This window comes from Chiloscyllium plagiosum, chromosome 3 (genome assembly GCF_004010195.1).
Source record: "Chiloscyllium plagiosum isolate BGI_BamShark_2017 chromosome 3, ASM401019v2, whole genome shotgun sequence".
In the NCBI taxonomy this organism is placed as follows: Eukaryota; Metazoa; Chordata; class Chondrichthyes; order Orectolobiformes; family Hemiscylliidae; genus Chiloscyllium; species Chiloscyllium plagiosum.
The window spans coordinates 114,296,621-114,312,667 of record NC_057712.1 but is presented as its reverse complement, the minus strand read 5'-3'; positions in this window follow the sequence as shown (position 1 = coordinate 114,312,667).

Below are 16,047 nucleotides of genomic sequence, written 5' to 3'. Positions count from 1 at the left end.
TGAGAAAGTAACAAAGGATTGTTGAGGGCAGAGCGATGGACGTGATCTATATGGACTTCATATGGTGTTTGACAAGGTTCCCCATGGGAGACTGATTAGCAAGGTAATATCTCATGGAACACAGGAAGAATGAGCTTTTTGGATACAGAACTGGCTCAAAGGTAGAAGACAGAGGGTGATGGTGGAGGGTTGTTTTTCAGACTGGAGGCCTGTGACCAGTGGGGTGCCACAAGGATCAGTGCTGGGTCCTCTACTTTTCGTCATTTATATAAATGATTTGGATATGAACATAGGAGGTATAGTTAGTAAGTTTACAGTTGAAACTAAAATTGGAAGTATAGTGAACAGCGAAGAAGGTTACCTCAGATTACAACGGGATCTTGACTAGATGGGCCAATGGGCTGAGAAGTGGCAGATGGAGTTTAATTTAGATAAATGCGAGGTGCTGCATTTTGGGAAAGCAAATCTTAGCAGGACTAATACACTTAATAGTAAGGTTCTATGGAGTGTTGCTGAACAAAGAGACCTTGGAGTGCAAGTTCATAGCTCCTTGAAATTAGAGTCGCAGGTAGATAGGATAATAAAGAAGACATTTGGTATTCTTTCCTTTATCGGTCAGAGCACTGAGTATAGGAGTTGGGAGGTCATGTTGCGGCTGTACAGGACATTGGTTAGGCCACTTTTGGAATATTGCGTGTAATTCTGGTCTCCTTTCTATTGGAAAGATGTTGTGAAACTTGAAAGGATTCAGAAAAGATTTATAAGAATGTTGCCAGGGTTGGTGGATTTGAGCTATAGGGAGAAGCTGAACAGGCTGGGGCTGTTTTCTCTGGAGCGTCGGAGGCTGAGGGGTGACCTCATAGAGGTTTATAAAATCATAAGGGGCATGGATAGGGTAAATAGACAAAGTCTTTTTCCTGAGGTGGGGGAGTCCAGAACCAGTGGGTTTAGGGTGAGAGAGGATAGATATAAAAAGGACCTAAGGGCCAACCTTTTCATGCAGAGGGTCGTATGTGTGTGTGAAATCAGCTGCCAGAGGAAGTGGTGGAGGCTGATACATTTGCAATATTTAAAAGGCATGTGGATGGGTATATGAATAGGAAGGGTTTGGAGGGATATGGGCTGGGAGCTGGCAAATGGGACTAGATTAGGTTGGGATATCTGGCCAGCATGGATGAGTTGGACCGAAGGGTCTCTTTTCGTGCTGTACATTTCTGTGACTCTTATCAGGTTATAGTCCAACAGATTTATTTGGAAGTATAAGCTATAGGAGTTCTGCTGCTGCTTCGTCAGGTAGCTAGTGGAGTAGGATCATAGGACACAGAATTTATAGCAAAAGATCATAGTGGCATACACTGATGCAATACAGTATATTGAACAAACCTAGATTGATGTTCAGTCTTTCATCTTTTAGAATGGGTTGCAGGTTTCAATTCATTAATGTGTAAATCCCAGAGATCAGAGTCGAGAGTTTGGTAAAAGCCCTTGCCCGAAACGTCGATTCTCCTCCTCCTCCTCGGATGCTGCCTGACCTGCTTTTAGAATGGGTTGCAGGTTTCAATTCATTAATGTGTAAATCCCAGAGCTTCTTTCAAGTCACATTCAGAGGGTCGGCATGGACTCAATGGACTGAATGGCCTGTTTTCGCACTATAAGCACTCTGTAATAATACTCCCCGTGGTGCTTCCTGAAGAAGGACAAAATGAGGACTGAAGATGCTGGAGATCAATGTCGAAAAGTGTGGTGCTGGAAAAACACAGCCGGTCAGGCAGCATCCAAGGAGCAGGAGAGTTGATGATTCAAAGAGCTCATGCTCAAAACATCAACTCTCCTGCTCCCCGACCAGCTGTGCTTTTCCAGCACCACAGATTTCAACTGTTTCCTGAGGAAGCCAGGATGTGGAGGTGCCAGCGTTGGACCAGGTTATAGTCTAACAGGTTTATTTGAAAACACAACTGAAGGAGCAAGGCTGTTGCATTATATAACCTGGTAGGAGCAAGTGAGGACTGCAGGTGCTGGAGATCAGAGTCGAGAGTTTGGTAAAAGCCCTTGCCCGAAACGTCGATTCTCCTCCTCCTCCTCGGATGCTGCCTGACCTGCTGTGCATTTCCAGCGTTATAACCTGGTGTCCTGTGATTTTTGACCTTGTCCTGAGGATGGGTCACTTGACCCAAAATGTTTCCTCTGATTTCCCTTCACAGACCTGCTGGACGTATCCAGCACCCGTAGTTCTAATACTTTTTAATACTTTCTGTAATATGGAGTAATTCAGGACAATAATATTTTATCATGCAGGAATAACACTAAAACAGAGCAAAAATACGCTGTTTACAGAGCAAACCAGCAACACCCGCATCCCAAGGACAAATAAAAATAACATAATTTGCATGTATATAGGACCTTGAACATAGCAACAACATGAACCATAATGTTGTGGTTCACAAGAGCAGCTTGGTCAGTACCAAAAGCTTGGTCAAAGAGTTAAGGAGCTTCCTACAGGAGGAGAGGTGGAGTTGTGAAGATATCTGAGGAGCGAATCCTAGAGCTAAGGGTTTATGCATGGCCACAAGAGGTGGATTTAGCGTAATTGTGCTGTAACACAACTGACTATAAATGAAGGAACTCAGAACTCTTGGAGAGTTACAGGTGGGGAGGGGGGGGAGCAGGGTAAGGTTATGGGGAGATTTGAAAACAATGATAAGAGTGTTAACGTCAAGCCATTACCAGAGGAGGCACTAATGAAGGTTTGCCATGCTGTGGTTGATCCCTTTGGTCCCTCCTCCTAGTTTTGTCGCTGACATCCAGAGAACTTGGTTCACTTTTTCTGGGACAAAAAGACGCACTGAGTTGCTGTGCAGGTTCTGAGTCTCCCTATTGAGGAGGAGGGGGGGGGGGGTCAGTCGCTGGCGTGCGTTCGCACCCAGGTAGTGACTTTCCACCTTCAGGCTTTGCAGTGATACTGCTACGTTGAGCCTCCTCCGAGATGATGCGCCCCAGCAACGTATGATTTCCGCCAGGTGCATAATCTCAACTACAACACCCAGCTCCTGTTCGTCGACCGTGAGGGTCTGGAGGTTGCCCCCAGGATGCTGCCTGTCTTTTACCAGGACCTGATCACTGGGACATGGTCGAATCGCGTCGCGTCTACCCTTCGCCAGGAGTAGCAGTTGTCGTCAGGGAGCCGTTGCTCAGGAATCCACACCTCCGTACTCACAACTGGTAACATCCTCGCAGGAAATAGGGCAGGCCGGTCAGTACATAGGAACACCGGCTGGGGAAAGGGTCAGTCAGTACGCGGGGCAGCTGGGTGCTGGAAGGCCGACAGCCTGACTGTAGGAAGACAGATTGGGGATGGTTTGGTTAGTACGCAGGGTGACCAGGAGCCAGTGACTGACGACCATGCTGGAGGAAAGTGTGCTGGGGAGGGTCAGTCATTACGCAGGGTAGCCGGAGACTAAAGGCCAACAACCAGCTCGTAGGAAAGCGGCCCAGGGTAGTCCAGTCAGTACACGGGGCGACTGGGAGCTGGGTGGTCGATGACCAGTCTGGAGGAAAGCAGGCCTGGGGAGGGTCGGTCGATACGCAGGGTGGCCAGAGAACAGAAGGCCGACGACTGTCCTGCAGGAAGGCTAGCCGAGGACGGTCTGATCAGCATGTGGTGTGGACTGGTGTCAGATGTCTTTTTTATAGCTATATGGGGACTGTGTTCAATACACAGTTTCTGATTTGATTGCACTGTCCTGCCTGTGTTTGTTACTGTTATCTTTGTGATGAATGGAAGTGGGATTTGAGGTTTGTCCTCATCTCCCTGAAAACTGGTTGAACGGTGGGGTTTGGGGTTTGGCTTTGTTGCCCTTTCCCCTGTATATAGTGGGTTTTTGTGAACGACTGCTTTCTGTTTATTGTTCACTGTATCTTGTACTGTTTAATAAAATAATAAAAAAGGAGATAAACAAAAAAAGCCATGAGAATTTGGAATCTCCTCTGGTGAGGGGATTGTCTCTGAGCTGGCTAGCTAGCTACATTAAATAAAGAGTGACTCGGTGATGGGATACTAGCCTTTGTACAAAGTCTCTTTATTTCAAGGTTTAACACTTGCTCATTCACCTCCTCCATCTTCACTATCCAAGGTCCCAAACACTCTTTCCAGGTGAAGCAGTATTGCACGTGTACTTCATTCGATCTAATTACTGCATTCTCTGTTAACAATGTGATTTCCATTGCGTCGGTGAGACTAAACAGATTAGGTGTTTGTGAAACACCTCGTTTTCTCCACACGAATAGCTCTTACCTTCCAGTAGCGAGCTATCTCAATATATTTATGAAGATAGGAACGGGAGTAGGGCAGTCAGCCTTTCAAACCTGTCCAGCCATTCAGGGAGATAATGGCTGATCTGTGGTCTAACTTCATCTACCTGCCTTTGGCCCATAGCCCTTTGCTTCACAAAAATATATCTATCTCAGATTTAAAATTAACAACATCAACTGCCATTTATGGAAAAGAGTTCCAATCTTCTACCACCTTTTGTGTGTAGAAGTGTTTCCTAACATCTCTCCTGAATGGCCTGGCCCTAATTTTCAGACCATACCCCCTAGGTCTAGAATGGAAATAGTTTGTTTATCTCCCTGTCTTTTTCTGTTAATATCTTGAAGACTTCAATTAGACCATCCTGTAACCTTCTACATTGTAGATGAAACAGGCCCAATCTACAATCTCTCCTCATAATTAATTAATTCTTGAAGTCCAATGATCACTCGAAAACCTACATAAACCTCCCTCCAAAGACAATATCTCCTTCCAAAGGTATGGTCCCCAAATGTGCTCACAGTACTCCAGGTGGGGTCTCACCATGGTTTTGGATAACTGCAGCATATCTTCTGCTTCCTTGTATTCCAGACCTCTCAATATAAAGGTCAGCATTTCATTTGCTTTCTAGGTTATTTTCTACACCTGTTCATAACATTTTTTGAAGATCTATGCACCTGAACCCCACCAAGTCTTTTAACACCCTCAGTCCAAAATGGATAATCCCACACTTGTTTACACTGAACTCCATCTGCAACACTTTTGCCCATTCCCTAAGTCTATCAATATCCCTTTGTAATTTTATGCAATCATCCACATTTCTACAATGTTGTTGTGTCATCAGCAAATTTGGATTTATGACTTTCTCTGACATTTTCCATGTCCAGCTGGACTGTTACACGATTCCATTCCCGACACAAGCTCAACTGCAAAACCCACCCTCAGGAGACCCTATCTGCCAAATGCAATTTATGTGTTCAGCTAAAACAGGAATGCAATCAGCTCTGCAAGCCTTGAAACTTAGCTTGAAACTAGGAATTGTAGTCTACATTTAGAATGAACTTTATTGCAAACCAAAGGAGAATCTTAATGAGGAATGGACTTCCTCATCAGCATCATGTGGTCAGTCACACTTTCTGGTGAAGAGCTTCATGAAAGGTACAATGTTGTAGTCAGTGATTTTAGTGTTAATGTGTTAAATTTACTGTGTTGTTTCATGAAAATATGATTTAAAGATTAATTGGACTATTGTTTGTGTTAGGAGCTAACTATTTTTGTTTTGATTTTTACTGCTGGCTTTGATGCCTTGACCCTCCCCACCACCACCACCCCGTTTTTTCCCCATAGGCCCCCCTATTTATATTGCATGATTTTCCATAACACGGTGTTGCATGGGAACACAACTACAGAGTTATAGGAGAACTACCTGACATTAATAAATAATGTGAATAATTGAGGCCCTAACATAGCGTACTCATCAGGATATTAGGGTTGGGAAATGGGTCTGGGTGGGTTACTCATCAGAGGGTTGGTGTGGACTTATTGGGCCGAAGGGCCTGTTTCTGCACCGTAGAGATTCTATGATTCTATGGGATCCCTGTGGGACACAAGTGGTCACATTTGAGTATCTTCACATTATCCCTACTTTGTCACCTGCCAGCCAACCAATTTCCCAGCCATGTCAGTAATTTGTCCTCAATTCCATTGACTTCTCCTTTAGCTAACTGTGGGACTTTATAAATGTCTTCTGGAAGTCCATATAAAAAATATCCGTGGACATTCCCCTGTTGGCTAACTCAATAACCGCTTCCAAAAAAATTTCAACGAGCTTTGTCAGGAATGACCTACCCATCGTGAATCCATACTGTCTCTCCCTGATTAACTGAAAATTTTCAAGGTGTTCAGATATCCCATCCTTGAGTATAGACTCCCAACAATTTCCCCATCATAGATGTTAGGCTAACTGCTCTATAATTACCTGATTTTCCTCTTTTGGCCTCCTTAAAAGATGGCATAATGTGCAATTTTCCATTCCAGAGGTATGACTCCTGTATTTAGGGAACTCTGAAAAATTATAGATTAGGGCATCTACAGCATTTTCCCCTACTTCCTTTAGCTCCTTTGAATAGAATCCAGGGATGGTCACAGGGATTTGTCACTTTTTAATTCCACTAATTTCTTCTTTATAGATGTTTTACTCATGTTAATAGTTCCTGATCCACTATTTCTTATTTAAAAATCACACAACAACCAGGTTATAGTCCAATGGGTTGGACTATAACCTGGTGTTGTGTGATTTTTAACTTTGTACACCCCAGTCCAACACCGCAATCTCCAAATCAACACTAGTTCCTTGGCACTTAGAGCAAGTAGCCCTCCTTTTTTATCTCTTTACCCAGAGCCACCTTGTTCTCCTGCTAATATTTCTTATCCTGCGCCTGCTATAATGAAACACAACACTAACTCAAGGAACAGCACCTCATTATCCACTTGGGCATCTCATAGACACTCAGACTCAATAATGAACCCCTAATTTCCTTACCTGACGTCAGGCTACTTGTCCTCCACTTCCCTTACATATTTTTCTCCCACAATCCCCAATAGACTTGTCTTGTTTGCATTTTTTTTCTCACTTTGCTCACACAGCGAAGACCCATTTTAATCCATCCCCACCTTAATTTACTCCCATTTTACACCTCTATTACTCTTTCACTCCCTTTGTCTTCAGCATTCGGCCTTCACTTCCATTGTCCCTCCTCTGCCCTGGTCAAAAGTATTTTAAAAAACACAATTTTCCAACCTTTTTCAGCTCCAAAGAAGACTCATTTCAGACTCGAAATGTTAATCCTTTTAAATTGCTCAACAGATGCTGCCTGATCTGTTCAGTGTTTTCTCAGTTGCCTCTGATCAGACCCACGGAGCCAAGATCCACGAACCTGTGCTTCTGTGTGACTCAGTGACCCCAGCAAATCTGAGGTAACATTAAGAATGTAGGAACACAAAACTAGGAAGAGGAGTAGCAGTTCAAGCCTCCTCCACCATTTAATACGATCATGGCTGACCTCATCTTGGCTTCAACTCCATTTTCCTACCCACTCTCCATAACCCTTCAACCTGTTACTAATTAAGAATTTGTCTATCTCCTCCTCAAATATCTCAATGTCCCAGCATCCACCACACTCCAGGGGAGTGAAGTCCACAGATTCACGACCATTCGAGAGGAGTTTCTCCTCATCTCTGTTTTAAATCTGCTACCCCTTACCCTAAAACGATGACATCTCGTTCTAGATTGCCTCACAAGAGGAAATATCCTTTTCAAGTCTCCGTTGTCGATCCCTTCAGCATCTTTCATATCTCAATTAGATCTTCTCTCGTTTTTCTAAACCCCAGAGAGCACAGAGAGAGATACACACAAAAAGTATAAATCATTATGTAACATCGTCCTAAAATGTCCCTCTGCCAAAGAAGCTTATTTGAATTGGTCATTCTTGTAAACTGCTTGTCGCTTATTTATACAGTGAGACCCACAGACTGCAACAAGATGAACAATCAGACCATTCGTTCTTAGTGATGTTGACTGAGAGGTAATTGTTGACTAATCTATTGCGGTGAGAGAAAGTGAGGTCTGCAAATGCTGGAGATCAGAGCTGAAAATGTGTTGCTGGAAAAGCGCAGCAGGTCAGGCAGCATCCAAGGAACAGGAGAATCGATGTTTCCGGCATAAGCCCTTCTTCAGGAAGAAGGGCTTATGCCCGAAACGTTGATTAATCTATTGCGGTGCCTGCTCATCTCCAAAAGTCAAATAGAATCATTCGCACCAGTGTCCCTCGATCAAAATCTGAGAACTCCCCACCCCGAACCACCTTCTCAAAGGCAATGAGACATGGGTTGTAAATGCTGACCCAGCCCATGGAGACCACAACTGATGAAAGAAAAGCTAACAAGCATTAATTAGTCTTTACGTTGTGATCAGATTTATACAAGTAAGAAAAGACGGTGCAGCTATTTAAAAATGTTGCACTTGGTTTTCCTGCTCACTATGGGGCCCCTGGGTCAGCATCAGCTATGGATCTCAAGCAGACACTTGGCAGCAGCTCCCTTTGCGAGAGCGTGCTGACCCCATGACAGAGTACTTTCACAAATCACCCCTATTGAGGCCTTCGCCAAAGTAACTGGCTGTCCAACATGGGAAAATTCCAGTGCAGTGGGAATGGATTGGGAACCACCTTGACATAGTGCCCCTTCATCCACCTTCCTGGCTCCCCATCCTCTTAAAGCCTATTTCCAATGGTTTGGAAACTGCCCGGCTCCAGGATAACTCCATACAACCCTGCCACGGTGGACGCTGCAAGACTTGTCAGATTGTGGACATAGATACCGTTATTACGCGTGGGAACACCTCCCACTGTGTACATGGCAGGTACTCATGTGACTCAGCCAACATTGTCTATCTTATACGTTGCAGGCAAGGATGCCCGGAGGCATGGTACATTGGGGAAACCGAGCAAAGGCTACGACAACGGATGAATGGGCACCGCACAACAATCAACAGACAGGAGGGTTCCCTCCCAGTTGGGGAACACTTCAGTGGTCCAGGACATTCAGCCTCGGACCTTCGGGTGACCATCCTCCAAGGTGGACTTCGGGACAGGCAGCAGAGGAAAGTGGCTGAGCAGAATTTGATAGCTAAGTTCGGTACCCATAGGGAGGGCCTCAACTGGGTTCATGTCACATTACAGGTGATCACCATTGCACTACACACACACACAGATATTCTACACACACACACACTCTCACATACACACAGACACAGATACACACAGATGCATACACAGACACCCATACATACCCTTATAGACACACACACTCCCACACATGCACCCCCTCACAGACTTAAGACACTCTGCACTCACTACACACACACACACACTTTCTCACACTCACAACCCCCACCCCAGACAGACACACACACACAGACAGACAAAGACCCACATGCACACATATTTTGTGTGGTGAATTTGTACTTGCAGAGTTACCATAAGACCATAAGACATAGGAGCAGAAGTAAGGCCATTCGGCCCATCGAGTCCACTCCGCCATTCAATCATGGCTGATGAGCATTTTAACTCCATTTACCCGCACTCTCCCCGTAGCCCTTAATTCCTTGTGACATCAAGAATTTATTAATTTCTGCCTTGAAGACATTTAGCGCCCCAGCCTCCACTGCACTCTGTGGCAATGAATTCCACAGGCCCACCACTCTCTGGCTGAAGAAATGTCACCGTATTTCTGTTCTGAATTTACCCCCTCTAATTCTAAGGCTGTGTCCACGGGTCCTAGTCTCCTCACCTAACGGAAACAATTTCCGAGCGTCCACCCTCTCCAAGCCATGTATTATCTTGTAAGTTTCTATTAGATTTCCCCTTAATCTTCTAAACTCCAATGAATACAATCCCAGGATCCTCAGCCGTTCCTCATATGTTAGACTTATTGCACTTTGCTCTTTCCACTTTGCTCAAAAACTGCATACATTCATGTAGAACTCTGAGCTCAAAAACTGCATGAATTTATGTAAAACTCTGTTATCTCACTTTTTAGATTAGAATCAATCTAAACATCAGGTCATAGACAGAGAACACAGGGGGCTAACACCTTCAACATATTGTCTAGCTATCACCATTGTTAACAGCTAACCCAAGAATGCAACTTTAAAAAAAAGGGTTTGTGATTTACACATGAAAGAAGTGAAACTATCACTATATTCTAACAGATGAAAGGCTTGACAATCAATTTTTCAATGTATAATTTCAGTTACATCACACTGCAAATTGTTGCTATAAATTCTGTGTTACGATCGAGCCCTCCACAATCACCTGATGAAGGAGCGTCGCTCCAAAAGCTAGTGTGCTTCCAATTAAACCTGTTGGACTATAACCTGGTGTTGTGTGATTTTTAACTATTTCCAATGGAGCAGGGAAGATTTAGTCCATTGTAAGAAATCTGGTGATCTATGGGATCACGAGGTAGTGACCACTAGGTGGCGACCACTGACTACCAAATGGTGTCTCAAAGACCCTCTCATTAATGTACTATTCTGTAGCATTTGAAAATTAGTGGAGAGGTTGATGCATTTACTTTCTGTTGTTACTGGTTCTTGATTGAAGCTATAGGACTGCCAGTTTCCAGGCAATTCTTCTTCAATATATGTGCATACAGCATTAATGAGTTGTGCAGATTTAATTTAACTTGGGAATATACAGAAACTGAAGAAGGGCTTATGCCCAAAACTTCGATTCACCTGCTCCTTGGATGCTCCCTGACCTGCTGCGCTTTTCCAGCAACACATTTTCAGCTCTGATCTCCAGCATCTGCAGTCCTCACTTTCTCCCCTAAATGTAAATTAACTTGTGACAATACACTGAGTATATAAGGAGCTTTGTGGATGCAGCATTCAAACAATTCTAGTTAAAGGAAGGAGAATGTACCCAAAATCACCTTGATCCTAATGCCCATTTTGTATGTGGGTGCATCCAGCTGTATGTACACCCTCCATGCTCTACTGTCTGTTCACCAGGACACACACCGAGACAAACATCAGCTGCCCAGGAGGACCATCAACTCGGCGAAAGACGCTCTTTGGTCTGTTCACAATGTGCTGGTCTTCAAGACCAAGAAATTGATCTCGACTAAATAGAAACATGGATATACAGCACAGAAACAAACCCTTCAATCCAACTTGTCTATGCCAGCACTTGGCCCATATCCCTCTAAACCCTTCCTATTCATATACCCATCCAAATGCCTCTTAAATGTTGCAATTGTACCAGCCTTCACCACTTCCTCTGGCAGCTCATTCCATACACACACACCACCCTCTGTGTGGAAAAAGTTGCCCCTTGGGTCCTTTTTAAATCTTTCCCCTCTCACCCTAAACCTATGCCCTCTAGTTCTGGAGTCCCCTACCCCAGGGAACTGACTTTGTCTGTTTACCCTATCCATGCCCCTCATGATTTTAACACCTCTATAAGGTCACCCCTCAGCCTCCGATGCTCCAGCGAAAACAGCCCTAGTCTATTCAGCCTCTCCATGTAGCTCAAATCCTCCAACCCTGGCATCATCCTTGTAAATCTTTTCTGAATCCTTTCAAGTTTCACAACATCCTTCCTACAGGAGGGGAGACCAGAATTGCACGCAGTATTCCAGTAGTGGCCGAACCAATGTCCTGTACAGCCGCAACATCACTTCCCAACTGACCAATAAAAGCAAACATACCAAACGCTGCCTTCACTATCCTGTCTACCTTGGACTCCACTTTCAAGGAACTACGAACCTGCACTCCAAGGTCTCTTTGTTCAGCAACACACCCCAGGACCTTATCTTTAAGCATATAAGTCCTGCCCGGATTTGCCTTTCCAAACTACAGCACCTCACGTTTATCTATATCCAAACCCTATCTGCCACTCCTTGGCATATTGGCCCACCTGCTCAAGATCCCATTCTACTCTGAGGTAACCTTCTTCGCTGTCCACTAAACATTGCATATTCCAAGATCCAGGACTATGTGCTGAGGGACACACTGAAGCTTGGAGCAGCTTCCACCAAGGCACAGTGGGGGAAAACCCATTGCCTGACATTGTCCTGCTGAAGTTAAATGAGGGTCTGTTCAGTTATTGGACCTTCCTTGTGCTTCAATGCATATAAATAAAGTCTTGTGTGTGTAAGAGATATGCTACAGTACAGAACTGAACTGCATTTCTGACTATGGCACTCCTTGTTCTGGAAGACCAGCAAGTTTCAAGCGGACCAAAGAGCACCTTTCACTGAGTTGATGGTCCTCCAGATACAGTTTTATTTTAATAATATATTTTTATTAAGAAAAGATAGATTTTTAAATATTACAACAAATACAAATATTCAAAACAGTACAAAAATAGTTCAAAACTAAACCCAAATAATTAAAAAAATTCCCCAACCCACCCTCCTATATGAATGTATAAACATATATAGAGAAGTATAAAATTAAAAAAAAACTAAACTAGCTATTTAACTAAATACCTAACAACAAACAAATAAATAGTAATAACAAAACACTCATACATTCACAGTTCCTCCTCCCTGGATATTGGGCTCATGAAACACAATCGTTACGGCTATATAAAAGCCCTTATTAGTGTGGCAGATAAATCTGTATCCAGGTATTTCAAAAAGGGTTGCCATGTCTTGTAAAAATTCTCAGTTTTGTGGTCTACCATATTTGTGAGAAAATCCAGGGGATATACTCCATAACAATCTTCCGCCAACCCGACAGGCCTGGGGGGGTTTTCTGATATCCAACCTAGCAAGATATTCTTCCTTACACAGAACGTAAGAATATTGAAAGGGTTTTTCTTATGCGCGTCTGCAGGAAGTACAATGGGTAGGCCCAAAAGGAGAGAAATAGGGTCCTTCTCCACCCCTACATCTAAAATGCTCCCCATTGCACCCACCACAGCGCTCCAATACGTTTGAAGCCTGTCACAAGACCAAAGACAATGGGTAAGAGTACCCGTACAGACCTTGCACTTGGGACATGCTGAAGATACCCCTGGTTTAAATTTTGACAAATGGTCTGGGGCTAAGTGAACCCTGTGGAGAATCTTTAACGTAAAGCATGGGTCCTATTGCAAATTGATATCTTCCTTGCATTCCCCCAAATATCCTCCCATGCCTCTGTAGAAACCTCAACACGCAGCTCTCTTTCCCACATCTTGCAGAGTCGATCAGACTCATCTGAGGTGGCACCCCCTAATTGGTGATATTGAGTACTGACAGAGAGTGTACTCTTAGCCCTTAGTACCCCTCTTTCGATGTCAGATTTGCAGGGATCAGTCAAAAGTGTGGGGTTTTTTTTAAATAAAATCCCTAACTTGAAAAAAACGAAAGAGGTCTCCATTAGGTAACTCGTACTTCCATACTAACTGCTTAAAGGACATCATTACATCTCCCTCAAATAAATCACCCATGCAAGATATACCCCTAGCTGCCCAACNNNGTGATATAAAGTACTGACAGAGAGTGTACTCTTAGCCCTTAGTACCCCTCTTTCTATGTCAGATTTGCAGGGATCAGTCAAAAGTGTGGGTTTTTTTTAAATAAAATCCCTAACTTGAAAAAAACGAAAGAGGTCTCCATTAACTCATACTTCCATACTAACTGCTTAAAGGACATCATTACATCTCCCTCAAATAAATCACCCATGCAAGATATACCCCTAGCTGCCCAACATTTAAATCCTGAATCTATCATACCCGGTTGAAAACCCGGCATACCCACTAAAGGTGTAAACAAAGATGTTTTGCCAATATTACCTTCCCTCTGCCAAATTGCCCTCCATGCTTTAACAGTATTGATGACTATTGGGTTATGGCAATATTCCCTAACTGTCCTCACCTTGTCCAAAAACAGCAAACTGGTAAGGGGGCACCTTGCCTAGGAGATTTCGATATCTAGCCATATTGAAAGAGGGTCCCCACAAACCCAATCACTTACGTAGGTCAAAAGCGAGCTTAATTGGTAATTTTTAATGTCCGGAAGGTCTACTTCCCCCAATCTGTGAGGCGACTGCAGTTTGGCTAATTTAATGAGGGGCCATTTACAGTGCCAGATAAAGGAGCTGAACCAACTGTTCAGTCTCCTGAGTGTTTGTTTATTGAAGATCAGGGGGAGCATCCGTATAGGGTATAGCAAACGAGGGAGAATATTCATCTTAATAAGGGCTATCTGACCCAACCATGAGACTGGAAGTGCCTCCCATCTTTGGCGATCTTGTTCAATTTTTTTAAATAATTGAGTAAAATTGGCTTTGAACAGCCAATCCAGAACTGGAGTAATGAATATGCTCAAATACACAAAACCCCCCGTGACTACCTAAATGGGAATCTATAGTCACTCTGAAGAGCCAACTCTTTTGTAAGGCCACCCATCGGCATAGCCTCTGATTTAGCAAAATTAATCTTATACCCTGAAAAAGGCACCAAACGCGTGAATGCATTGTATCAGGCAAGGCACTGAGACTGCTGGATTTTTCAAGAAAATTAGAACATCGTCTGCATACAGCGAGATCTTATGTAATTTTGACCCCACTTCTGGAGCTGATATATTGAGATCCCCACGAATGGCCTCTGCCAACGGTTCAATCACCAACGTAAAAAGTAATGGTGAAAGGGGACAGCCTCTAGAAATATAAAAATTGCTTGATCGTACCCCGTTAGTAATGACCACAGTGAGAGGTACACTGTAGAGAACCTTTATCCATCTAATGAAATCTTTGACCAGATCAAACCAGTCCATAGTATAGAAAAGGTACAGCCACTCAACTCGGTCAAATGCCTTCTCTGCATCTAAAGAAATCACCAATCCCTGTATTGACTGCTGTCGGCATGCTTGAATTATGTTAAGCAGCCTCCTAACGTTATTGGAGGATCTGCGACCCTTTATGAAGCCCGTCTGATCCTCTTTAACAATAGAGGGTAACACAGTCTCCAACCTTAACGCAAGAGCCTTAGAGAGGATCTTAAAGTCCACATTTAAGAGTGAGATGGGCCTGTATGAAGCACAGTCTTCCGGATCCTTCCCTTTTTTAAGGATAAGTGAAATATTGGTCTCTCTTAGAGATGGTGGGAGACAAACATGACTGTATGAATCATTAAACATATTCAGCATCGGGCCTGACAGTATACTTATAAATTCCTGATAGAATTCACTGAGAAGTCCATCAAGACCGGGCGCCTTTCCATTCTGAAGCTGCCTCACAGCTTCCTGCACTTCTTGCTCTGATAATGGGGCATTGAGAAAGGACTGTTGTTCGGGAGTCACACCCGGGAGCTTCAAATCTCTAAAAAAGGATTCCATTTTGGCCTGCCCCTCCTCACAATTCTCAGACTGATATAATTTAGAGTAGAATCTCTGGAATGCCACATTAAACTTTTTAGAATCACATGTTAGGTTCCCAGACCCTTCCCTAATCGCTGTAATGGTTTGTGGGGCACTTCTCTTTCTGGCAAGGTATGCTAAGTATTTGCCTAGCTTGTCACCATTCTTGTATAACCTTTGATTTGCAAAAGCCAGCTCCTTCTTTGCCGTCTGTGTGAGCATGGAATTTAGTGTAGACCGCAGTGCCGTAATCCTCTGTAGTTTAACCAACGAGGGTCTGTCAAAATAGGCCTTCTCGGCTGCCTTCAACCGCGCTTCAAGGAAATGTTGCTGCACACCCTTCTGCCGCTTCCTACTGGTGGAATATGAAATAACTAACCCTCTGGCATAAGCTTTGGCACTTTCCCAGAGAACAGATGAGCTATCAACTGAGCCTATGTTGATGTCTAGGAATGCCCAAAATTCCCCAGAGAAATACTCCACAAACCTACTGTCAATGAAAATAAAGGGGTCCATTCACCAGTACCTTGAATCCACTGTAACATCCTTAATTTTAACCATGAGATACACTGGAGCATGATCAGAGATGGCAATATTACCAATCGTACAAGATGCCACCAGATCCAGGGTTACTGCAGGAGTCAGAAAAAAAATCAATCCTCGTGTGACATCTGTGCGGATTGGAGAAAAACGTGAAATCCCTACCTGTAGGGTGGAGACACCTCCAGACGTCCACTAACCCTAATTCCCCACACAGACCCACTAACTGTTTAGTTTGTGCAGAGGGTATCGAGGGACCTTTAGGCAATCTGTCTATTGTGGGGTCCTTG